The sequence below is a fragment of the Zeugodacus cucurbitae genome, chromosome 6 (assembly GCF_028554725.1).
Source record: "Zeugodacus cucurbitae isolate PBARC_wt_2022May chromosome 6, idZeuCucr1.2, whole genome shotgun sequence".
Classification (NCBI taxonomy): Eukaryota; Metazoa; Arthropoda; class Insecta; order Diptera; family Tephritidae; genus Zeugodacus; species Zeugodacus cucurbitae.
The window spans coordinates 11,082,679-11,109,432 of NC_071671.1; the positions used below are offsets into that span (position 1 = coordinate 11,082,679).

A 26,754-nucleotide genomic window follows, 5' to 3' on the forward strand; every position below is an offset into this window, starting at 1 on the left:
AATCCGGAGTGGGTTGAGCCTAAAAGAATACGTCTAGTCAACTAGAAAAAATCATTGAGTACATTGAAGAAACACAATGAGGCTTACAAGTCATGCCGTCAACAGAATATAAATTGAACAACTCTTGGAAAGTTACTTCCTATCCTACCGTAGCATCTGAGAAAAAATATGTCATTTAAGAAGTTAATGACTAAGTACTCTTAAAATTAATACAAAATCTTCATGGTCCTCATGAATAAAGAGTCATAATTAATATCTTTTCAATGGTGTGATAGAAATCTTTAACATATTTATAGAGATCGTTTTCTTATCTGATTATGGAATAGAAGTATTGTTTAATTTTTTTCCATATAAAAGTTGCTGGCTTCGACTCGAGACAAGAAGAAACAAGAAAATAAAAGTGTGTTTTTAATGACATAATAATGGAAACGATAAACCTATATACTAAAAAAATACATACATATAAAATCTCATATAAAATAAGCCTTTGAAAGGAGAAACATGAGGGCTATTTTTGACCCCAAAAAACTATTTTATGAACTGACCACAAATTTTTTAAAATATATTTTCGAGATAATTGCGTTTAAATTTACGCAGCCTTTGCAATACGCACTCTGGCCCGCTCCATTATATTAGGTAAAACTTCATCCATTTTCGATTTGCAGTATATAAAGATAGTGGTAACTCGTCGACTAATCGATTATCCGGTTAACCGTCCGTTGTCGACTATTCGAATATTACGAGCTTGTTAATTTTCTTCTTTTTATTGTAAGTTAAAATTAAGCTTCTAATGACTAAGAGCTTTATGCAGTACTTTCCAATTAAAATATCATCAAAAATAATTAAGAAAAAAAGTAGTTCGCGACCCTGCCAGGAGTCGAACCTGGAATCTTCTGATCCGTAGTCAGACGCGTTATCCATTGCGCCACAGGGCCAGATATTTAAAGGTTGTCCAAGTGCTCACTTGACAGTGGACAAAAGAACGAAACTTTACATCTAAAATATAGCACAGAAAAATGTGAGACATTAGGGAGTCAATTATTATAACGTGCTTCGTGCTAGAATAATCAAACGATTAAACTCAATAATTTACAAAGAGTTTACCTAAATACTTGTGTATCGCGCTTCGTTGCTATCAAAACCCGTTAATTACAATAAATTATAGTAATTGTTTGAAATCAAATGAATTATTTGCGAAAATTAGCTTAGCTTTGTAAATATTTCGCAATGTAAGCAAATACTATTTTTTTATCATCTTATGAACAGCCCATCAAAGTCACTGACTTCTAAAGCGCTTTTGTGTATTGTGTTTAATGAAATAATCGAAAGATCAGTGAAAGCTAATCACTCATCATTTGGCTTTAATGACATTGCATGCAATCTACTCTCTAGACATGTGTATATATAATATACCAACCGAATGTGCTTAGAAATTCTCTAGAAAATTCCAAGTCAGTATGTCATTACATATTTAAAAGCACAATTGAAAGCATTTATATATTTTTTATACATTTATAAGACTCCGACGATTAAATTGGAATTTGCCGATAAGCGTAAAAAAATAAAAAAATAAATTCACATTCACTCTATATATTCCTAAAGTATTAACTAACATCAATTTAAAAGTGATTCGGCAATAATAATTCGTACGTACGTACGTATTGGCTATGAGATCTCTCTTAATAGATGAAAAAACAAATGAAATTGTAAGTCAGTCAGATCATTCAGTCTATTTCGTGTTTCCAATTCTTGGACTTTTTGTCAAGAGTAGTTGAAGTTTGCGTCTTCCATTTGTGTTCTACTAGATATTTTTGATAAGTGGATGAGGTGATCTATAACATTCTTTTTCTTGCTTTTGAACTCCTATCAAATTTGGATAATTTTCAACAAATTGGTTCAAAATTTAAGCTATAGTTGTCAAACTCCTTTTAACGAAAAGTTCTTTGCTCTTCTTCGAAAATATTATAACAATATTTTAATTTTCTTCTTGGTCAGTTAATTCCTTGAACACATTATTAGAAAGATTAGCTGCTGCTTCTTGAACTATTTCATCAACGTCTTCCACATTGACCTCATCTTAACCACATGGAGTTCACTAACGCCGCAATTCGTGCTATTTTAAAGTTTTCCTTCGTTAAAGGCAAATCCGTTAGATAAACGTTCCGTGAGATTAATGGTGTTTTGGGAAATGATAGAGTCATTTCGAACTGCGGAGGAATGGTTTCGACGATTCAGAACGGGTGAAAACGACACCATGGATAAGCCAGCCGGTGGAAGACCTGTGACGACGAATACCGATCAAATCATGGAAAACATCGAGTTAGACCGGCAGGAGATGGGAGTTAGTCACCAAACCATTTTAAGCCATCTACAGAAGGCTGGATACACAAAAAAGCGGGATGTTTGGGTGCCGCATGATTTGACGCAAAAAAACCTTCTGGACCGAATCAACGCATGCGATATGTTGCTGAAACGGAACGCACTCGACCCATTTTTGAAGCGAATGGTGACTGGCGACGAAAAATGGATCACATACAAGAATATCAAGCGAAAACGGTCGTGGTCGAAGACCGGTGAATCGTCCAAAACAGTGGCCAAGCCGGGTTAGACAGGTCAGGAAAATTTTGCAGTGTGTTTGGTGGCATTGGAAGGGAATCATCAACTATGAGCTGCTCCCATATGGCCAGACGCTTAATTCTACCATCTACTGCGAACAACTGGACCGCTTGAAGCAGGCGATCGACTAGAAGCATCCAGAATTGGTCAACAGGAAGGGTGTAGTGTTCCACCAGAACAACGCCAGACCACACAGTTCGTTGATGAAGGGAGCTCGGATGGGCGGTTTTATCACATCCACCATATAGCCCGGACATAGCGCCAAGTAATTACGACCTGTTCCTGTCCATGGCGAACGCCCTTGGTGGTGTAAAGTTGAACTCAAAAGAGGGTTGTGTAAAGTGGCTGTCCGAGTTCTTCGCAAATAAGGAGGGGGCTTCTACGAGGGGGGTATTATATATTATTATATTTATAAAGCATCGAATAAAGACCAAAAAAATCGGAAGGGAGATATTTGCCAACGAAATATTTTCATAGATTTTGTATGCTTTAAAATGTTTTTGTTGGATGTGCTTTGATAACAATAATAATATTATATGTACATATTTTTTTTTACGTTTGACAGTTCGCTTCGTTTAACGACTTGAAATCACATCATTGGAATTCCATCAAAACAAGATTAAGAACCCTTTATTAATTAAGATATTATATACTAAATTAAGTAATATATGCTGTAATGTGAATAGACTTTTATGTTTGTTTTTGCCTACCCAAAGTTCGAATTCAAACCAATATAAGGTTCCAGCGAATATTAAAATCACAATATGAAATATACAAAAATATATGTACTATATAATTATTCAATATTTATTTGAAATTCAGTGTGTCATACGTGAATCAATTCTAAATATATTTTTTGCACAAATGTACGAGTATATGCGCCCAGCGAACCGCGGTTGATTAAACTGACAGACAGACGCGCCAAATCAATTTGACGTCCGTCGCGCAACAAGTTTAATAAGTTCGAGTTCAATAAAAAATGTCATAATGAGTTGGTGATTTTCAAAGCAAAATAATGAATTGAAGTTGATTATTTGAATTTTAATAAAAAAATATGATTGTTTGCCAGGCAATATATAATTAATTATTATGTACATATGTATGTATGTATGTTATGTAAATATGTTTAGAGAAGAATGCACAAAGGGTCAGTTGGTTCATTTATTATACCCAACAACCTATTATTAAATACAAACTGACTGTGTGAATGTTTGTATATACTATATGCTGGTATTAAAATTATGGAAATTTATTTATATACATACATACATACATATGTATATACAATATATATGTATATTATATCACTAGGTTAAGTTCAGTCATTCCCCTCGCATAATCAACAATAAAAACAACAAACACGACGAGGCAAAACTTATTAATGCAAATTGAGTCAAATCAAATAAATATTCAAAAACAAAGAGCAAATAGAAAATGCGCCAAACTAAATGAAATAATTTTTTAATCACTTTAGTTTGCTTTTGAATTGATTGTTCGTATGAAAATGCGCTAAGCGGTGCAATAATTAAACTAAATACATATGCAAATACAAATGTAATCACTCATTATAAGCATTCAGCGTAAAATATATAAGCAATTCAAATTTTGCAAAATTTTATTGTTTCCCCTTGACAATGAAAATGTTGGACAATAAAAACAGAAAAATATAAAATAAATGAATAATTCGTTTTCGATTCCTATACAATGGAAATATGTATATTTAGATTTGATTCATTTGGTTGTTGTACCACACCGGACCAATTACGAATTCAATTCATCAAAATTAATAATTCAATACAGTCTGTCTATATAACTGTAATTGTTTATTTTTATTTATACGTAATAAACTTGGAAATTTCCAAAAAAGGAAGTAAGAAAAAAGTTATGTGTATATTATAGAATGCATAATGGAAGGTAAACCATTAAAATGACATTAACAGCAGGATGATGAAACTAGGTACTACTCTAAGAAGATCATCGAATATAAATCGCATCGGACATGTTAATTTTTGATATGATATAATTTTCGAAAGGATTTTTTTTTTTGAAAATGACAAAACTATTTAAATTGTGTACTAAAAAAAAAAAATCAAAATATTAGTTGGACCATGAGGGGATCGAACCCGCGACCTTCGCGTTATTAGCACGACGCTCTAACCAACTGAGCTAATGGGCCAGTGTGAATATGGCAGACAATTGTGTCACTTGAAAGAGAGCAACAAGGTTTTTAGCAAAGTTTATAAAACAAAAATAACATTTTGTTTATAAGAACTATGTAAAATACTTACAGTAATCATAGATGTAATCTCAGGTCTAAATTAATAATGAATTACATCTAGAACATACAGTTGAATTTCCAAAACTCGAACTTCTAGAACTCGAAGTTCACCATAACTCCAACTCTTGTATTGGCAATGGAAGTCAAATTTCATACAAATTAGCTTCCATAACTCGAAGTCTCTCTAATTCGAAGTTTTGTTGTGGATTCTAGTGATTCAAGTTAGAAGTTCAGCAGTATTTATATTATGTCACGATGACATGTATGATTGTACTACTTATTCCTCTGTAAAAGTATAGCAAAATTTTGTATACATAGTCTGACTTAGAACTATACCTCAATATCTTCGAAAAGTTGCAAAATATTTAATTGCGCCCAACGTGGGGCTCGAACCCACGACCCTGAGATTAAGAGTCTCATGCTCTACCGACTGAGCTAGCCGGGCTGTTGTGGGAGTGGCGTCCAAGATAGCGGTTGTTACGGTAGACATGATTAACCGTATGTAATCATCTAGACAATATGAGTCATTTTAACGAAAATAGAACTCATTACACGACAGAATATGAGTGAAAAATAGTATAACAACAGGTTCAATTCTTTAATTCTTTGTACTATTAGATATGAATATTTGTATTATATATATATACATATATATATTTGGCGTAGGAACCGCTTCAAGCGATTATAGCGATTGTATTAGTAGTGAAAAAATGTGTTCAGAGAAATTTTTGGCCACACAATTCACCCAAAAGTTGCAGAAGAAAAGATAGTTCTGCACTTTATGGCATGGCTTAGTAGAGAAGGACAGTATAAGTTTTCCATTAAAATCAATTTGTAAAGTGGCAAAAGAAAGAATCGAAGAAAGTCAAATTTATATTATTGTATTAAGAATTTCTAAATTCGCATTACTCCAATAAAATGCGGACTAAACCATTACGACGACAATGTCATATCATTACCTGTATTAGAACGTGAATGACAGAATTTAACGTTAGTTTACGACGTCATCAATGAAATATATAAATATATACATAGATATAGATTGATAGATATATGTACATAGATATACAAACTTCACGCCTTAAAGTTTCTGCCATGTATCTTGTATCTCTATCTAATCTAACATTCCTGAATAGATTTTACTTCCCATTAATGCAATACTCAGATGATATTTTGAAATCGATGGATTTATCTAACATATATCTATCTATACTATAATTATTTCTAATTTTATTACTATTACGGTTTGGTTTGGTCCTTTTTTTATTGTATATATCTGATTTAAAATAGTGAATTGCGCCCAACGTGGGGCTCGAACCCACGACCCTGAGATTAAGAGTCTCATGCTCTACCGACTGAGCTAGCCGGGCTAATAAAATAACTTTCTTACATTTGCTAATAATAATTCTTTAAACAAATACGAGCCCTGAAATAATTTCTCTTAAATATGTTTGTCCAAAATATCTCGTAAATTTGAATTTTTTTGTTGCTTCACATGAATTTTATTATTTTAACGAGTACGACTGTCCGTCGGTTATTCGATCAAGCGATAATTTGATTAAACATCTGGACATCTTAATAAAACTTATTACATATATTGGCACTATCAGATTATGAATAATGTTAGTATTGCAGATGGGTTAAATCGGGCCACTGCAATGCTGACAAAGAGCAGTTAAGCAAATTTCTAAAAATTGCCTAAATTGGGCTGAGTATAACAGAGATTTAAAGTAGCAGTATACGGAGTGGAATTTGTAATGCTAAATAGTATGTCTGACAAATCAAGTGTGTAGGGCAGAGCAGAATGGTTCGTTTAACTAAAAATTTGTTTCCAGAAGTTTTAAATTGATCCATTCTGAAGTTTTATTTGGAATTCCAATGAAAATAACTTGGGTCAAATGGTCAGTTTAGCTTTGTATAGACGAATTTGTTTTTTATTTTAGTCACAACCAACATGTATTGCTGTTGTATGTGTATTCAACAGAGTTAAACTTCCATCGAACAATTTATTATTATTATAAATACTTATGTATTCACTATTTCAAGATCATTACGATGCAGATGCATACACATATATTTTTTATCAAATATTGACTGTAAGTATATTTCTTTCAAGGTTGCTAATTTCATGAATATTTATTGTTGTAAATGATTAAACACGAATAGCACATATTCATATTGATATATCCATGTAATGTTTTCTGCACTGTCTGACACTTTGACTTTGCGTACAAACGCTTTGTTTGATTAGAAAATGAAAATTGTCAATGTCTCGTAGTATTTCAATACATGTTTACATGTTTCCAAATCACTTGTTCTCGGTTATGCAATGTGGCGCCACACATTTTTGACGTAACAATTGTTGACAGAATTCGTCGATTGACATTGACATTTATAAAATTATATCTATATTACTACAGTAAATATTTTAAATTACATATTTAAAGTGAGCATTAATTGACAATTACTTGAGGTGGCTATATAAACTATTGAGATCGGTATAATACGAGTATATCTAGTGGCATACTATTTCGCAAGCGTCCGTCAAAGATCGAGTGACTTGAGAGCAAATTTGGACGAAATATGAGCGGTTTCTGAAATGACATTACTGTCTAAGAAAATTACTTTATTATGTTTTAGAGTATAATTGTCTATTTGACGATCTGACAATAAAAACCTGGTCACCCGGTTTGTCTCTATTATCGTATGGCACTGTAATCTCCAATGCCGCAAGGAGGCATGTCAAGCAGACTATTCACAAAGGAAAGAATTTCATGCTTATCCATCCAATTTCTCTTTACGAATTATGAGTACGAAAAGTTCTTAAGTACATTCCCTACTGCAACACTTTTGGTTTCCGCAGTAACTTACGACATTCCGACGTGCTCTTGACTTCAAATGTCAAATGGAATCCTTTTATACGTGTAATATTGGAAGAGCAACGAAAAGGAAATATTTGATGTCGATCCTTAATATAATAAATATGAAACAAAATAAAAAAAACTAAATGCGCCCAACGTGGGGCTCGAACCCACGACCCTGAGATTAAGAGTCTCATGCTCTACCGACTGAGCTAGCCGGGCAGTTGACGACAAATTGTCAGAAAACATATTTCTCTACAGCAGCAGTGATTGCTTATGAGTTGTTCTGCTTCAATGTATTCATTCTTATCGAAAAACTGAAAGCTTATTGAGTGCCTTAAGAATTATATATACACAATCAACAGCTAAAAATTGTTCAGCACAGTATTGGCTATAAATTCAAATATGACATTTGTCACACTTTCATTATGTGGCCCATTAGCTCAGTTGGTTAGAGCGTCGTGCTAATAACGCGAAGGTCGCGGGTTCGATCCCCTCATGGGCCAATTAATATTTTGATTTTTTTTATAAATATTATTTTTATAATTTTATATGCTTAATTTAATTCAGATTTATAGATATAATTTAAAAATATAGTAGAACTTTGGCAAGTACTATCGATAACATAATGACAATTATGACCCCGTTCCGACGGCGAAATATGAGTAGAAACTCACATCAATTTTGGAGGAGATAGCGTAATGACAATGCCCAAAGTACCAGAGAGATAGAACACATAAAATAATACAGGACCTTCTTATAAGGCAAGCAAACTTTGAATGGATAAGCAGGTGCTGAAACGGCAAGCACAAATTAATTGTCAAGCGAGCTGTTTCGCAGGATCAGATCAAAGGGAAAGATGGGTAGTGTTAATTGAGTTAATTATAAAACAGCTCTTCTTGTGATGGCGCGTAGTGCTCGACCTTACATTATAAGCTAAGAAACAGATGAATGACCTACCTGATCGATGGTGATTGTATCGAAATATCTCCAAAAATCATGTTAATTCTTGTTTTAATGAATTGAGATTTGATTGTTGTAATGATAGATAAACTTATTATATAAATTGATTCTTGGTGGGATTGATGCTTAGCACGCCGAGATTGACATTAGTTGCCATGAAACTAGTTCTGAAATTGTATATGTATATTTCACTTACCTACTTATGCGACCAACTTTGAATCTTCGAATTACTCCACAAATAGGTTGAAACACGCAGTTGTTGTGGTCGTTAATGTTTCACTGCGAAAATCCGTATATATTTTTATTGCACAATTTCAGAAATTTATGATTTGGAAATTGATGTTCTTTGCTTAATGCTTTGCTTTATTACACTTTTGTTGCTGGCGTTTATTTGCTTGTTTCTTTATTTTACAAACTTCTCACGTCAAGTATGCCATTTTGCTTTTTTAATTATATTCATTTTGCACTTTTATATGAGCTCAACACATGCACACTGTGATTAAATACTATTTTTTCTTGCGCTTTGTGTATATTTTTGCACAAACTTATTTACATTTTTCACACACAAAACCTGTATTGCCAGGCAGGGTTCTCCAAAAAATGATCACTCTTGCATGTCGGCTTTGGTGCAAATGTAGTTGCATCCGCCACAAAATAAGCACTTTCTTGCCTTTGCAAAGGAATTTTATTGCGAACTTTTTGACTCTGCGGTTGCAAATTCACACATTTCGCACTTGCAAATTGCAATTATCATAGATTTTCAAAACAACCAGCGGCAACAAGAATTCACTGTGAGAGTGTAAGAGCCAGCAGCTATTCCCTTTGTATTACGGTATAACTGTAGCTGTAATGCTGTCTCTACTAGAGCTGTAAGAGAAGAGAAGAATAAACTCAATAAATTGTAGACGGAAAGAGAAGTAATTAATTGTTTAAGGAAGTGATTTTCATTCATGGATTACCATATCATGCTCAATATTTATAATATTTTATCTATCTATCTTCAAACGCTCTTTATTCGTTTTTGTGGGCACCTTCTCTAAGTAAAAGGCGTGGTGGAGAGTCGCAAAGAAAGAAAAAAATTAAGCAACACTCACTATATGCATTGTTGGTTCCGTCTTGAGTCTATTAAACATATTGTGAAAAGTGAAATATAGGAGCGAAGCAAAGGTAGAGACTATCTAAAAGACTATCCAGTCTAATCTCTGATCTGATCTAGAAAGAGATATAAGAAATAAATAGTCATAGCATCGCTTAATTTCCCAGAGAACTTCAGAATATTCATACTACATATTACCCGCAATCGCTGGTGTCTAGGGATTCATAATCCAAGACTTCAAGATGATCATTCTTATAGTTAGATCATCATACAATACAAGTATGACTTCTTATATCATAATACAGTCGTTTTTCATTATTGACGTAACAAGAATCCAAAATGACGGACAAATAATTAAAATTCGTAATCAGCGATCCCCGAAAACCTCCGAGTAGCGAGTCCGATGAATTTTTATAAAAGCTATCCGTCATATTGGTTTTTTGTAGTAATGATCTGATAGGCATAAATGGAAATCGGATTCGGATTCGGCGGCCTTAAAAACATATGGCACATACAGTAGGACTCCCAGGTCAGAACCAATTTTTTTGTGTGGCTCTGAAAGTACTTTTTCATGGTTCCTATCTCATAATTTACCCATCCACTTTAGGAAAGACACGTGAAAACGAAGATAAAGTGTCTGACATTAAGTTTTAAGTCAAGTTGAGATGGAAATTATTAAAGGATCGTTTAGTCCTCTCAAGTGCATGACAACAACAAGACCAGTTAACTTGTTGGATGATGCACTCAAGAAACTGTCAGCACTATTATAGAACATTTTGCGATATCAAAGTTAAAGTTGTTTCAACATTCATGGTGTCTATGATTGATGCAGCGCGTCCCTTAATAACCCGAAACCTAGCTCAATATGTTTTAAGAAGGTGATACCTCGAGTAACATATTTATTTAAGTGACTAAAGAATGTATATCAAATATCGGTGATTTTAAATAGTATTCATATCGAGCTGCAGAACTAATGCTGTACCCTCCGGAGGAAGCCGAGGAAGTGGACCTGGTTACACTTGGGATCTCAACTGGCGCCGATCTGCGAGGGAAAGAGAGGAGTGGCGCGCTATCATCAATTTGGCTATAACCGCCTAAACGGTTCCAACGCCAATCACATACATACATTCAGATCTTTATTTAGATAAACAAATTAGAAAGATGGTTCCCTTAAAGTCATAAAAATATGTTTTGAAATATCTAGTCAGAACTTTATATAAGTAACATTTGTCGGAAAATTATTAATCGATGAGATCGTAATAGGTCGTCATGAAGACTAACTTTTCGAATGCAGCTGAAAGGCAAGTTTACAAAAACATATTATTTCATCTTATTAGAAAGGTCCCTCTTTCGACTTCCTTGGGGGTTGCAATCCCGAGTTTGTCGCAGAATCCCTGCATCATCTTTTCATAATATGTGACCTATCCATCTTTCCGGTTACGGTTTTGGGATATGTTCAACCACCTGGAATATTAGTTAAAACCAATATGTCTCAAAAGGTCATGATTGGGAAGTATTCAAGGTTAATCACATATCGACAAATCGCTCAGCTCCTGATTTGGGTGAGGAAAATTCGTGTAACGAGTTCTATAGCAGAAACCATAAAGAAGCTTTATCTACCAATGCTAGCATTTAATTGAGAATTTTTTAACGGTATGTCGAGCACAGAACATTTTTTAATTAGAAATCAAATTTTTATTGGAACCATGCAGTATATCACTAAAATCAATTAGAATAAAAAATTCGGAGCGTAGTTTAACTCAAGTCCATTAAACGTTTTCGGCCTATGTATTAACCACTCATGGCTAGAAGCAGCGAACCAAAAAGCTAATTTCAAGTTAACCAAATTGAATGAAAAAAGGAATAAAATTCAAATTTATACATATTTATACACATCGAGTATGCAAAAGGGCTGCAGACATTATAAAACATAAAAGAAACAACAGAGAGGAACAACGATGCAATAAAACGTAGAAAATAAAAACGAAAAAGAACAGGGCAACTGCGAAATTGCAGACACATAAATGCAATTGCACATTTATTGCACACAACCAGACCACAATAACTCCAAGGCGATTTGTTGCCTTCTCCTCTACGCCTTAGCATGCTCTTGATTTCACTGCCTGCAACCCTACGAGTTTTTATGCACTTTTGCTTTTTCACTTTTTTCTCGTGTTTTTTGTGCCTCTGGCTACTGGTACTGGCGTATACAACTGCATTCGCACGCCACTCGCTCGGTTGCGCTGCACAGCCGACGACCGTCGCAACAGCAGTCGTGTAGCGTAGGTTAGGGATCTTGCAATGGGGAGGCTTTTGCGTCACAGACCCAGCGCTGAACAACCACGCAGCCACCGTCAGGCACGACCACCGTCACAGATAGTGACGGACATACTTGCAATTTCGGTGGGGTAGGGCATGTAGCCAGCGAGGTGCAATGCCACCATGGCGACGACGGTGAGCATGTGAATGCAACAACTGAGCGGCCAAATAGCTGTGAGCTCTGTGTAAATGTGAAACATGAGAATGCACTCAGCCGTTGTAAGTTTGAGTGACGCGGAGAGCAAGCAAGCCATTTGCAAGAGCGCTGCGCTCAGAGGAGGGTAGTTGGCTGGCGGGCTTCGGAATTGCATTCGCACGGAAGAAAACAATGCAAGAAAAGCCATAAAACGCCTAAATAAAACGATAAAAAATGACAGCGCTGAGTTGGAGCGCGTGACAGAGAGAGCTTGCGCACATATGCAGCGTGCTGTTAAGTGCATTGAGAGCACGGACGGTTGCTGAGAGTTGGCCAAAGCAGAGACAACGACAACTGTTGTTTGTGTGCGTGCAATGGTGGCGGCGGTACGACGACAGGGGGAAGTTGGCTGCAATTGCAATTTGCGGAAGCGGGAAGCATTTGAGAGGGTCAGTGATGCACCAGTGATGATGTCTATATGTAAATATGTATAAGTGTGCTGACGATGTGATGTCAAGAGCAAAGACGCAATGAAAATGAAAATGAAAGGAGATGCTGCGACAACACTGCCACACAGACAGACAGACAAGCAGACAGACGGGCAATTATTGCCGCAGGCTGTGTTGGAAGTGAAAATGGCAATAAAAGAGATCGAAGCGTAGATTGCTGAGTGCTGTTGTAGGAAGAGTGTGTAGACGATAGGCGGAAAGCTTGGTGTTTTGAAAATATGTACCTAGTTGCATGGTATATGGAATGTATTTACAAACAGATATTCATATTAAACATGTTATCGTTGCATTACTGCTGAAAATAGAATATTGTTTACTTATTGAGAGAACTGCCTATTAGTATACAAATATACATATGATATGTATATATGCTGAAAATGTATATATATCGTACATAAATTTAAAATGGAATCAAGCGAAAACAATAATTCCAAAAGTTAACACCGTAAAAAATAGGCGCCCTTAGTAGTTTCGAGAACTCCATACACCTTTGGACGACTTTGTTTATCCAGCAGATGCTACTTTGGGAATGGTAGGCAATTCAGTAGGAGATCCTTCTCTCGACGAACAAAAATTACGGTCTATAAATCTCTCCTCACTCACGTCCTATTATATGGCACAGAAACATGGACGATGACAACCCGAGATGAGAAGGTACTCGGAGCATTTGAGAGAACTGTTCTTCGCAGGATTTTGGAGCCGTCCGTATGAGTCAGGAGTACCGAAGAAGATGGAACCAGGAGCTGTACTGTAGGTCTACGACGACATGAGTTTTGTGAAGCGTATAAAAATCCAACTAATGCACTGGTTAGACCCTGCCGTATGTATGGAAGACGAAGCTACAGTCAAAAGATCCGGGAGTAAGGCTACACACGCATCCAATGCATAGGTAGCTGTCTACACTTGGGATGTACAACTGACTTCACTTCGCAAAGGATAGAGGCAACTTTCGAAGTTTTGTATTCTCGGCCCAGACCGATTCAAGGTTGTAGTGTCAAAGAAGAAGAATAAGTAATTTCGAATAATGCAATCTGATCAAAAAATGGAATTATATGTAAGATTGGACACTATGTGCATAACTCTCAGGCTCTGACTGACTTCGCCGAGTGGGCTGATATGATGAATTTCGAGATGATGAATATCGACCGGAGCATAGATTTTAAGGCATGAAGTTCTTGGCTCTCCACTTGGACTATATGAACCACCAATACCCTTTTGACATGGAATCTACTAGGGCTTCACAAGTACCATCAAATACCCGTTAAGTTCTCAACTTATTAGGCAAGAATATTATCATTATTACATTTTGATCCTACATAGTATTTGAAAGCCTTAAGAGTCTGCTTTCGGACGAGTGTTATGGCCACATCTTCTGGAGAAACTAAATTTATGTATTTATTCCTAAAGACGGTTCTCAGTTCAGTCAGTTATTTTTTTTAAATTTAATTCTTTCTTCCTTCATTTGATGTCTTGACGTCTGTCTCGAACCACTAGATACTGGGGTTATGTCCAACTCGCCTATTACTCAATACACAGAATCTGAAAATGAAAGAGCAGGGTCATAATTTCAAAACTGGGAGCTTCAGCGATGAGTAAATCTGTCTGGAACAGTGCAAGGAGACACTCCCCACTTCTCTGGATTCTGGCAATGAACAAGTTCTTGTTAGATCTAGGGAGAAGGGAAATGAAAGACAAAGATCGGTGACGATTTTCTGGACGAAGTCACAGATGTTGCATTTATAAAACTTGTTGAATTGAACAACTTTATCAAGACCACAGAATGGTTCAAATAGTAGTATGAGGGTATTCTAGCTCTGGTGGAGTCACAATTAGTCTCCCAAACGTCTAAGTGCGTTGTATGATCGTAGAGTGGATCATACCTACCTAGCCTAACAAAATTAAAAACCTCTCATCCTAGACTTCTTAGACTCCGTTCACACAATGAATAAATTGAGAAAGATATAGCTGAGTTAGTTAAAATCGCGTAGGTGGTTACAGATTATCTGGTGGTTGTTTCTGCTTAGGTCGGTTTTGAGATGAAAACATAATAATATAGATTTTTAAGAGTAGGCAGATATTATATATTTTTGGACTACATATATGTGTATATATTCAGATGAAGCTATTAAATGTTCTAAAATGTATTATTAAATTCAGTCAGAATTCAACAAGACATATTTCCAGCTAGTGCATTTGAAGATGAGCCCCACTGTAGGTGTACCAAAGTTTAAACAACTTCTCGCCAACAAAGTTCTAAACTAAAACTCTTCTAATGCGATAGAAATTCCAATGATTCATATAAATGTTTATTCATTGCCACTAGGATGACCCAAAAATTGTCTGTGTACCACCTACAACAACGCCCAAATGCTCCAGCTTCGACGCTACGCAAATGACCAACAAGATTTCCGCCAACAAAAAGGGGAGGCAAACTATAATAGAACTAAGAATATGTGTGCATTCGCATTGAAATAATAAATTGATGCAGCGCCAAAAAAACTGAGCAGGTCACTGGTCCTAGGAAACGAGACGCCAACAATGCATTGACGATGTAACATTGGATCGACTTGTCGGCGAAGCAAGTCAAAGCTTAAAGTAAACAAACGTAGCCGATGTGGAAGCCGACACGCTAGAAATAGCAAAGGCGCGGCAAGGGAAACGGCAAATGTCGGCTGAAATATTGCAACGCATAGGCGAATACATAGCGATTGCACGAATGCAACTGTGTGTGTGTGCGTAGATTCGTGTTAGCCAGGCACAGTCAGTGAGGCACTCGGCCAAGCTGGGCAGCCAACAACTAACAAGCAGCAACCAACAAGCAGCTAGCAAGTGAACAACGAGAGCAGCAAACCGAATGAGCCACCAAACCGGCAATCAAGCAGCCAGTCCGACAGCTAGCAAAGTCAGTCAAAACAGCCAGGCCGCGTGCAACCTTAACCCATTTGTGCTTGCTTGGTTTGTGTGCACGGAATGCTCATGCCACATACGAGTATGTACCATAGCGAGTAAAAGCGAGAGGAAATTGCGAATGTGGCAAGCGCACACAGAAATGCGGCCAGCGGTGGGGGACCAGAGTTGGTGGAAGGTTAGCGCAGCCGAAGCGCATCGTTGCGATTGCTATTGTTGTTACTCTTGTTATTGTTGCTGTTGTCGTTCTCACAATGCGGAGCGAGTATGGAGCATAAACGAGATTAACATGGATGACGGCGAATGAAGTGTTGGAGGCAGCGGCGCTGTAGTGCCCACAATGGATGGGAAAAAGGCCTGCAGCGACAAGCAAGCGCGGCAGATAGGAAACAATCAAATACCTAGTATACGAGTATACATGATGCACTTGCGTAGTAAATGCTTATAGACTTAGTACATGTGTGCTAATGCAATAAATAGTTCCAAACGCATTTACACATACATATATACATATATATGTATGGATGCGAAAGTTGTATGTACTGTAGTATGCAACAACTAGGTGATAACAAATGGAAGTTGTGAGATCTTTCGCGAATACCAAGAGAAAGCAGAAATCGCAAAATAGCTACAATACATAGCTCGAAATAACATGAAGTTGTCGGCGCAGACAGGCGGCGAAGGTGAGGAGTTGTGCTAGCTGACAGCAATATATATATGTACATATATAGCTACTATATAGAAATATATAAATATATTTAGTCAATTGTGTGTTTGTGGCAAGTTTGGCGGCGACGGCTGCAACAGCACTTGAGACTGAAAACTGCACACTGAAAAGTGGTTGTGCTATTGCAGCCGATTTGTTGAGAAGGCCGCTCTTTAACAGTAGATTTCAGTGAAGAGTAGTTAGACTGAAGCAAGTGAACTATTATACATATATTCGGTATAATCACGGGAAGTAATAGTATTTTTGGTATACAAATTATTTAATTGGTAGCTTTTTCGAACTCGGTCTCTCTCTCTTTACAAAATATTTGATGCACTGTAATTCAACTATTATTCGAGTTACTATGTGGTCTAATTGTTACCCGGTTATCTAGGTCCCCGGTTATCTAGGTCCCCGGTTATATAGGTATAGAAGGAAATGAACAGGCAGACCGGTCCGCTAAGCTGCATTAGACCTCTCAACTCTGTAAAACGAAATGGTAGTTAGATGAATAACTCAGCTCATGGAAGAACACCTGCACCAGAGGTCGCATCACGAAATTACTTGTTGGTACTGTTGACAGTGGACAGACCAAAAAACCAAAAACTAGCAATATCGTAGGGGTAATCATCTGGCACTTACGCCGAAGTTATGTGCAAAGCGGTAGATCAGAAATACACGGAGTTCCTACTGAGCAAGGTATCAGAGAAACAATGGAACATCTCTTGTGTGCTCGTCATGCAGTGTCAAGACAACGGCTTCAGCGCTTGGGGCTTCACAGTAAGATAATCTAGAAGAGATATCTCTAGTGAAACCACATCACCTTTTGAAATTAACGTCATTCTTTAGGATGCCTACTTCTCATTGCCTACGTGACAGCACTCTAATAGGTATCGCAAATGACCAAAATTGGTCTATATGTGGCTTTCTGGGAACTTTAGCAGCTGAGATGAAAAAACCTAAGAAATTTCATCAGATTTACCATTTAATTAGGGTAATGACGCTAATTTGGGTATCTTTTGAAAGCATAATGGGCCTAATGATGGCTTAGGTACGACTACTTACGGTCAGACTTTGCCTACCTTTTCAAACAACCAACGCGGTCTAATAGACAAACGCTTGTTTGAAGGGGCTTAAACTTCCGATTATGATATGTTGTAATCTGCAATCATCTAGGTGCTCTATATATTTTTAGCACGATTGGCCTTTTACTACAAAATAAGCCTAATCTTCGGATATTATTTCTTATTTGTGGCTGAATTACTTTCCAGCGAGCATTCTATTAATGTTAGAGAAAAGCGGTATAAATGCAGTTAAGTTGTACCCATATGTATGTATTAATCAGTGGCGGATCCAGAAAAAATGTTTGGGGGGGTTTTACGAAAAGTTTTATTACTCAACGTATTTTTAATATAGCAGTTTCCTCGCGAAAATTCAGTTATTATAGGACACGTTTTTTTTTTGTATTTTTCCCAAAGTACGAATTTGACGCTAAAAAAGCTCTATTTTCTTTTTATGAAAGGGTGATCAACTGATTAGAACAAAACTTTCTTGCGGAGGTGAAAATGTGGAAACAGCGAACTTCAGGCTAGCATTTACGGAATGCTCTCGAAGCTTTAGAAGCAGTGAACAAAACGTTTTTTGGGAATGTTTTCAAGATTTTACGCATATTGGCGTTATTGCCTGTTTCAATAGCATCACCGGAAAGAAGTTTTTCAAGTTTAAAGAGAATTAAAACCTATTTACGAAATACGGCAGGTCAAGATAGGCTTATTGGTTTAGCATCAATCAATATTCATAGGTATATTGATCTGTCAGTTGATAAAATACTAGAAGAATTCTTTCAAAAACCAAGGAAAATATAACATGAAATGTGAGGTCCCCTGTAATCCTCAATTAATCACTGAGCTTCAGCGATACTGCTTGTACAAATGTAGAGAAAGTTCGAATTATATGAATACGACAACAACAAAAATCTTGTAATTGCTTATAATTTGATGTGATTTTTTTGATCAATAACCTCATTCCAAACCCATATCAACAAACATATATTTTTCTCTGAGTTTAGGGGGTGTTTTCAAGGTTATAGCTATTTGTGTTGATCCAGTTCCAAAAAAAGAGCCTTGAGGTGACTATCATAAGTCCTTGAAAATTCATCTAAAATCAATCGGATAAGAAAAATTAGTTTTTTTTTCAAAAATTAACAAAATCGCGGTCTCAAGAATTTTTTTTTCTAGATTTTCGGGCAAAAAATCAACAGTTAATTGGTCTCAAAAAAACTAAAGTTTTGAAAAAAATCCATTGATCACATGAGTATTCTAAAAGCTGTAAATTTCATTAAAATCTACTGAGCGGTATCGAGTTACAGTTGTCACCAGTTCAAAATATATATTTGTCGAATAACTCAAAAAGTAATTATTGGATCAACTTAAAATTTTCAGGGGATATTTTTAAAATATAACACTTGACGAAAATACAAAAATCAAAAAAATATGATTTTTTTAATCCTGACTATCCTAACCCTTTAACTAATTAATGTTATTTCAAAGATGTGTACACATTTTCAACCAAATCGCGAAAATCAAACTGAGTTTTGAGAAAACCGCAAAGATGCACACTAGCGGTTTGGAGTGCCCGAACGCTCTTTGTTATTTGTCGAGTAACTTCAAAATTTCAGAGAACATTTTTAAGATATTACACTTAACGAAAATGCGAAAAAAAGTTGATTTTTTGAAAATCTTGTCTACCCCTAAACCCTTAATACAACATTTGTAGAAAATCAAAAAATTATGGAAAAAACAGAAAAGTGAATGAGAATCTACCTAAAATATTTGGACGTTTTGGAAATAGCTAATTGAACTTTAAAACTGTCGCTATTAAGTTTTAGATACGAAGCAGAAATATAGATCATAGAGCAAGATCACCTCAAAGCTATAGTAATGTGATATAACAGAGAGGACTGATAATTTAACTATTTCTATATAAAGATAGCATTGAATTCTTAATATCTATTATATTATTGTTGCTTATTTTAAAAGTTATAGAAAGCTTTTCCTATTTGGCTCTTTTATGTCAGCAGAGATGAGTAAATTGTCAGTAGAGATGGGTAAAATGGCAGTATTGTTACAAGTGAAAAGTAAAGGCGGTCAAGTCAAGATTATGATTCTCTACAAACAGGTGTATGTATTTTTGTATATCTACAGACATATATGTATGTACATTCATATAAGCTCAAAATTGAGTACATAGCAACATGTTGCCTGGTTCTTGTATTTTCATTTGTTTGATTATTTGTTGGTAACTTTTATTGTTGTTGGCTACTCTTACATTCATTGAGGTTGTAACAATTCACTTAAACAATAAATTCATTATTTGTAAAGGTAAAAACGTTGAAAATTCCCAACTATGTGTTGAATAGGAAAATATATACAAAACTAACAATGAGTTGAATTTTTTTTAAGTTTATCATATGATAAAAGAACTACGTGTTAACATATGCACTTAATTGTTGCATGTGGCATGCAACATGAAACACAAAATAGGATGATGGTTGTGTCAGTTACTGGTTTTGGAATATTTCACGTCTAATAAATGTCTAATAAAACTATTTTTTTTTTTCTGTTAGCGAGTTGCAATAGAACGCACAACTCGTTTAAAATGTCCCGGTAGGTATTTCAGAACCCCGCACAGTGTATAGCATACAGCGTTTAGCGACCGTTGTTGTAATTATTGCCAGTATACTTACACTTATGTGCCTCAAACTGCATGCAATTGCTGCCACACAGTTTATTAATCACTTTCCCGGCATTTTTAGCTTAAGTGCAGTTGAATATCAAAAGTTACGGCATACCCATTTCGCACTAGAAAAACACACATACACACATACATACGCACATGCATTTAATTGTAGCACAAACACACATTTATTGTTGCTTCCCTTCGCATTGCGCTTCGTTTTAATTGCCACACGTTGCATGTTAATTGCATGTTGCAAACTTTTCATTTCTGCTGTACTCGATTCTAGTGATATTTCTGTTTGGTTTTAATTCTTGTGCTCTTTCACTTGTTACGGAAAGTGAAGTGAAGCTTTTTATAGGCAACCACGCAAGCATAAACAAAATAAAACTGTGAATATATGTAAGTATGTGCATAATCTCATACTCACACACATACAAACTCACACTCATACATATATGCTTGCTTTCCACCGTTTGCTGTTATGCAGTGAAATTTCCGCTAATCTTTAGCTGGTACTACGTGAAAGCTTTCTAGAATAATATTCGTGCAAATATGGAATTAGCAGTGTGATTTCAGCAGAAATGTGTTGTAGCATTACTTTCACAATTAACCTAACTTCCGAGCTATCATTGTTTTGAACTTTAAGTTGTAAAGAAGAAGTTAGTGAAAGCTCACCTTTAACCTAAGTAGACTTCATAAACTTGAAGATTTTGACTTTCGAAATATTTATACGCAAATGAAACCACGTAAATTGTTCTGATTTATTAAGAACAGATAAATTCCAACATTCTTCTTTCCAGCCGGAGATTGTATTGGAAGTTGTGAAAGCTCATTTCATAGTTTGAAAATTAAGATTTAATATTAAAAAAGTAAAATGATGATATTTAGACTTCATGTACATTTTATTCTGTTAAAAGCAAACTCTAGCATTACCATTATTAAATGGACTAGGAAAACTTCGATCAAAATAATCATTTGTACTATTCCAAATAATCAATTGAGGAAAGTTCTTAGCAATGATATAACTGTAAAAACCACAAACGAAAGCTGTAAACACATGCCTACCTAAAAACGAGACCTAATAGTACAGGTAAAATACTTATATTATATTTTGAGTTAATTGTATAAAATCTCGAAAACCTGTCAAATTGATTCATATCAGATCGAATCAGATCGGTAGCAGATTTGAATGATTTGCATATGTTCTTTCTTTATAATGAAATACCCTGTTTTACATCTTCTTATGCCGCTCTTACCGTCATCGTTTTTTTCGAAGTGGGTTTTAAGTTGTGATGCTTTAGAGATACTTGAATTATCAAATTTTTTCGTTTACTCAATACCCTGACACTCAGCAGAATGATCACAGCAATCTTTCACAAATCTTGGAATCAAGAATTCTGCGGTAGAAGACTTACCATCAGTATGTGTAACAAGGAATGGTAAAATAAATCTACATATGTATACAGAGGCTCTCTTTATACCTCGATAATGGTTGGCCTCCGAGACAGTGCTACCGGATTTTCTTATAAATTTCTAATATTAGGTTGGCAAATATCCCTTCCGGATCGGATTTAGTTCCAATAGGCGCCGTTTCGTTCGATGATCTATTTCCATGTAGACGGTAACTTCATAATACCCACACGTAGAAGCCCCACTCCTTATTTGCGAGGAACTCGAACAGCCACTTTTCACAAGCCTCTTTTGAGTTCAACTTTACACCACCAAGGGCGTTCGACATGGACAGGAAGAGGTGGTAATCACTTGGCAGTATGTCCGGAATATATGGTGGATACGATAAAACCTCCCATTCGAGCTCCCATAGCTTCTGACGAGTCATCCACGAAGTATGTGGTCTGGCGTTGTCCTGGTGGAACACTACACCCTTCCGGTAAGCCAATTCTGGACGATCTGGTATATCGCCTGCTTCAAGCGGTCCAGTTGTTCGCAGTAGATGGTAGAATTAAGCGTCTGATCATATGGGAGCAGCTCATAGTGGATGATTCCCTTCCAATCCCACCAAACACACTGCAAAACCTTCCTGGCCGTCAATCCCGGCTTGTACACTGTTTGGGACGATTCACCGACCTTCGACCTCGACCGTTTTCGCTTGATATTGTCGTATGTCATCCATTTTTCGTCACCAGTCCCCATCCGCTTCAAAAATGGGTCGAGTTCTTTCCATTTCAGCAGCAGTTGATTCGGTCCAGGAGGTTTTTTTGCGGCAAGTCATGCACACCCACACATCAAGCTTTTTGTGTATCTAGCCTTCTGCAGATGGTTTAAAATGGTTTGTTGACTAACTCCCATCTCCTGGGCCGGTCTAACTCGATGTTTTCCATGATTTGATCGGTATAAGTATAAGTGAACTCCATGTCTACACGTCTATAACTGTTTAACGCAATATCCAAACTAATCGTGCATAGCGTCGTATTGTAGGTTATGTCAAGAACTTTCAAAGATGTATAGTATTGCCAGATACGAGCTCTGTAGCGCTTTATACATAGCCGCGAAATTCAAAAGACAAAAAGGCGGAAGGGAGATATTTGCCAACCTAATATTTAACCATAGCACACCAAATACATCACACATTTAATAAACCGATTTCTCAGTGACTATTTTGAAGCAAATATTTAGACTTATTATTTACTTGGTGACTTATCTGCAGTGATTTCAAAATGTGTCAAGTGTGCAACAGATTTTGGAAGTTATTTACTTAAGCGAAGTTCCCATAGACAAAGATGCATTTTCATTTTGTTAAACTTATTTATTTGATTATTATTTATTATATTGTTATTTATGGCTAAATATCGCACACAAATGAGTAGACATTGATGGATTGTAAGACAACACTTTAATCTGGTACCAATTATCTTATTAATTCACAAAAATATTGATGGTTAGCTAATTGAAACAAATATTTATTTCCTGCTTTTGTTTCAAAAATTATGACAATTCGATTTTCCCAGCAGTAAATCGCACAAGTGCAAAATTAACGCTGAACTGATGCATTAGGAGCTAGTAAGCAGTATATACTACCTTCTAATGCATCTATATTCTTCAACGAAATACTTTGCATCTACCACTTTATCTATTCTTGTTCCTTGTTAATTCCCTTGTTTATTATTAATTTTAAAATTATTCCTGAATATTAAACAAAAATATGGTCTCAAGTCAGTAATCAACCTCAACTGTCCCAAACTGCATCCGTTTCACACCAGTTCTAAGGTATCTGTGGTCCGGAACTACTGTTTCCTCTCTTATTTCCGTAGATTGTGTACTCGTGTACATAATTTACTATACACGTATTGTTATGTAAATATTTACATGCCTGAAATTTCATACGCGCTCCAATCATACAATAATCTATGGTTACCGACGCGGACACATCATTCCGTATTGCGGTAGGTTAGCAGTTGTGAAGGTCTATTTATTCAATTATGGCACAAGTCATTATTATCAGAAATGCTTATACTACGAGGGTATGTGTGCGTTTTTGTGAAACAATGTCACTCGCTTAATGGGTATTTGTAGCGAGGAGTTGGAGATTAATTTGTAGGGCGGTTATTGAACTTTTAAAATGTCTGGGAGCAATTTAATACATACATAACTGTGAGTATTAATATTAATGTTTTTAACATACTTTCATTTAAGTCTGTATTATAATTTTTTCTTATTTATTTTTATAAAAACATACAACGAGAAGTTCGTTTTCCAAAGGAAAAAAATGTTATTTTGTTTAAAAAATTGAGTAAAAACTAATTTGTTTTATATCATTGTCTCTTCTGCCTGAAATACTAGCAATTTAGTTTTAAATTATAGTAAGCAATAAAAAACTACATTATAACAGACAATTCGAGATCTCCGAAACATCCTGTACTTCGTATGGTAGTACTTCCACTTTACTCCTCATATCTTTCATGGTTCCTATAAGGTTCGCTGGTATTGTTCTAAGATTCGTTTTCTACTCTATTTTCCTTTTTTATTACCACAAAGTATGAAATAATAGTCTTTTCACACTGGAGCTAATTGATCAATTATCCAGCCTATACTCGATTAAAATCGCTAATTAAGATCGATTTACCATATAAAATAAAAACCTAAATTATTTTTAATAGACTAATCGACTATAGAAACTGATCGGTTATCGAGTAGCCGGCACTATGAAGGGCAAAAACTGGTTTCTCAATCAAAATTTTAATGGATCAATTAATTTGGCTGTGTAAAAAGGCTATTATTAGAATTTAATATTAGCATAATTTTTTTCCTATAAGGTGATGATGGTGAAGATTGATGTCTCAGTAATTGAGAAGAAGTAAAATATGTACAAAAGAAAATAGTATTAAATATAACTAGAATCATTTCATGATATTCTAGTTATACACCACTCACTACACTGCACAACAATATGAAGGGTCAAAGTTTGACATTCGAAAAAAAAATTTTAAGTATCAAAATATACTGGACACCTTTTTGGTGCAATACCCAGAAAAAAAGTCGATTTTGCCGTATAGTGTTATGATGTCCCAAGTAAGAATGGGATAATCATTATACATATGCATATGCTGTATGTACAATTTTGTTAGATAATGATCTAGTAATTAGAAAATGAAAAAACATTACTACATTTGTGCTAAAAATTAACTTTTACGCATAGGATTAATAGAGAAAGCGAAAAACAACTCGCGTGTTTCATGCTTAAGATCTCGCTTCACAATTGCTCATAAGTTTTCAATTCGATCTCAATTCAATTCAAACCAGGCCTTTTCGGAGGCCAGTCTAAAACAACAATATTTTACACGAAAGCCAGCTCTTCACTAATCTTGAAATGGTGCATTGTTCACTGGCATTTTCTCAAAAGAATATTGTTCCAATACAGAATGCTTCTATATTGATGTTGATCCATTATCCCTGGAAAACGCTCAATTGGGCCAACACCACGACAGGAAAATGCTCCCCAAACCATAATAGTTTTACTGTTTTCACGTAGTTCCGACTCTTGTAAGCGAATTACTCTCGTCTGAGATGAGATTTATTCATTAATTTGTTGTCCAACTACCAACCTTTATTTTACGCGAAGTCATGAACCGGTTGTTTTTACTTGTCCCACAAATTATCCAGTTTCAAGGTGTTAGGTGGGTTTCAAAATTTCAAAATTTGAAAAAAAAAATATTGTCTTATTTATAGAATTAAAAAATATCAGATCAATCCGAGTCATATTCTATGACATATACCCTTTGCAATTTTCGTCCATCAGGCCACGTCAGTACAAATGTAAAACTTTCAACGCGTTTTTCTCAATTTAAAACTAAATTTTTCAAGTCGGTTGATACGATATCTCAAAAAGTTATAAAGCGATTTTGCTCAAATTTCAATATTTCATATTTTCCTTAGTTCATTAACTAGATTTATCCATGTACTATCGAAATATTTTTAGTTTATTTGATTTTACATAAACCAATGGAGTGAGTTATGATGTCCACTGCAAGACGTTTTTTTATGGACACATCTTGGGAGATATGGTGCCAACGGCTGAGTTTTAGAAATTTGTAAATAAAATAAATAAATATTGTTTAAATATGTATCTTTGATACACTCTTCTATTTAGTTTCTGAAACTCACCTTACCCCTTAATACACTTAAAAAAAGTGTGATCTCAGTAACCCCTTAATACACTTAAAAAACGAGTGATCTCAGTAATCTCAGATTTCATCGCCCTATAATAAACCTCTTACCCCTCCATGCGGCCTTCTCTTTCAAGCGTTTATAGTTATGTACAAGCATTGCCATCAATTCATTGTCGATTTTAGGCGCGCAATGACGTTGAATGAATTCTATGCTGCAATGTGAAAAGAGGAGCTTATAACACCCTAAATGTAGAACACTTTCCTAGTAAGTGTACCAATAGGAATTCAGGGGTGAACGGGCATAATCGAATTGACCACAGAAAAAGGAAAACAGGGTTTGTAGAGCAAGTTAAATTAAAAGAATATAGTATATACATACATACATATACATATGAATGTATATGTACATAGATAAACCTTTAAGAATATGCAAAGGAAGGAAGATATTATTCAAGACCTAGCTAGAGAAATGAAAGTGTTGTCAATAATTTCTTTTCTTATATTTTGATTCTCCGTAATGATATAATATACGCCATTTATTTATTTATTTATTTCATATGTATATAGCCATTAGACCTCTTATATAGTATACATATGTACATATGTATGTATGTTTGTATGTATGTATGTCTGAAATTAGATTTCTATTATGTAAGAAATGCAGTGCTGCTATACCACATTAGATTAAAGTTCTCGCGTGCCAACCCAAATACCAAACTACAAAAAAAATTATAATTAATTCAATATACAAGTAGAGATTTGTAGTCTCTGGCAGACACATGCAATTAGCTATAGCTAAGCAATAATTTTTACAACAACACAAAACATGCACACACTTTTTTTCCTCTTCTCCTTCAAATAAACTACAAGCATATGCTGTGCATTAACACCATTGAACTTGGACCTTTATCGCAGACCGATAAACAAACAAGCTCACACACACACACGCATATGTACGTATGTTGACGCTGCAACGATAAGCAATATGTAAAAAAGAAGTA

The 26,754-nt window shown here is 35.4% G+C and overlaps 1 protein-coding gene and 6 non-coding genes across 9 annotated transcripts in view; 1 reads left to right on the top strand and 6 right to left on the bottom strand.

Annotated features, from left to right (window-relative positions):
• The window catches only part of LOC105210926 (ecdysone receptor), a 326,137-nt gene that overhangs the window by 283,501 nt on the left and 15,882 nt on the right, over nucleotides 1–26,754 (bottom strand). For all 3 annotated transcript variants that reach the window (XM_054234171.1, XM_054234169.1, XM_054234168.1), the window contains one exon: nucleotides 8,915–9,585. The gene's annotated coding sequence lies outside the window, so the exon portion shown is untranslated. The remainder of the gene's footprint in view (nucleotides 1–8,914; nucleotides 9,586–26,754) is intronic.
• Nucleotides 863–935, bottom strand: Trnar-acg (transfer RNA arginine (anticodon ACG)). The gene has a single exon. It is a non-coding gene; the product is annotated as a tRNA-Arg (tRNA).
• Trnai-aau (transfer RNA isoleucine (anticodon AAU)) lies at nucleotides 4,719–4,792 on the bottom strand. Its single transcript has one exon. It is a non-coding gene; the product is annotated as a tRNA-Ile (tRNA).
• Nucleotides 5,267–5,339, bottom strand: Trnak-cuu (transfer RNA lysine (anticodon CUU)). The gene has a single exon. It is a non-coding gene; the product is annotated as a tRNA-Lys (tRNA).
• On the bottom strand, nucleotides 6,192–6,264 carry Trnak-cuu (transfer RNA lysine (anticodon CUU)). The gene has a single exon. It is a non-coding gene; the product is annotated as a tRNA-Lys (tRNA).
• On the bottom strand, nucleotides 7,905–7,977 carry Trnak-cuu (transfer RNA lysine (anticodon CUU)). Its single transcript has one exon. It is a non-coding gene; the product is annotated as a tRNA-Lys (tRNA).
• On the top strand, nucleotides 8,188–8,261 carry Trnai-aau (transfer RNA isoleucine (anticodon AAU)). Its single transcript has one exon. It is a non-coding gene; the product is annotated as a tRNA-Ile (tRNA).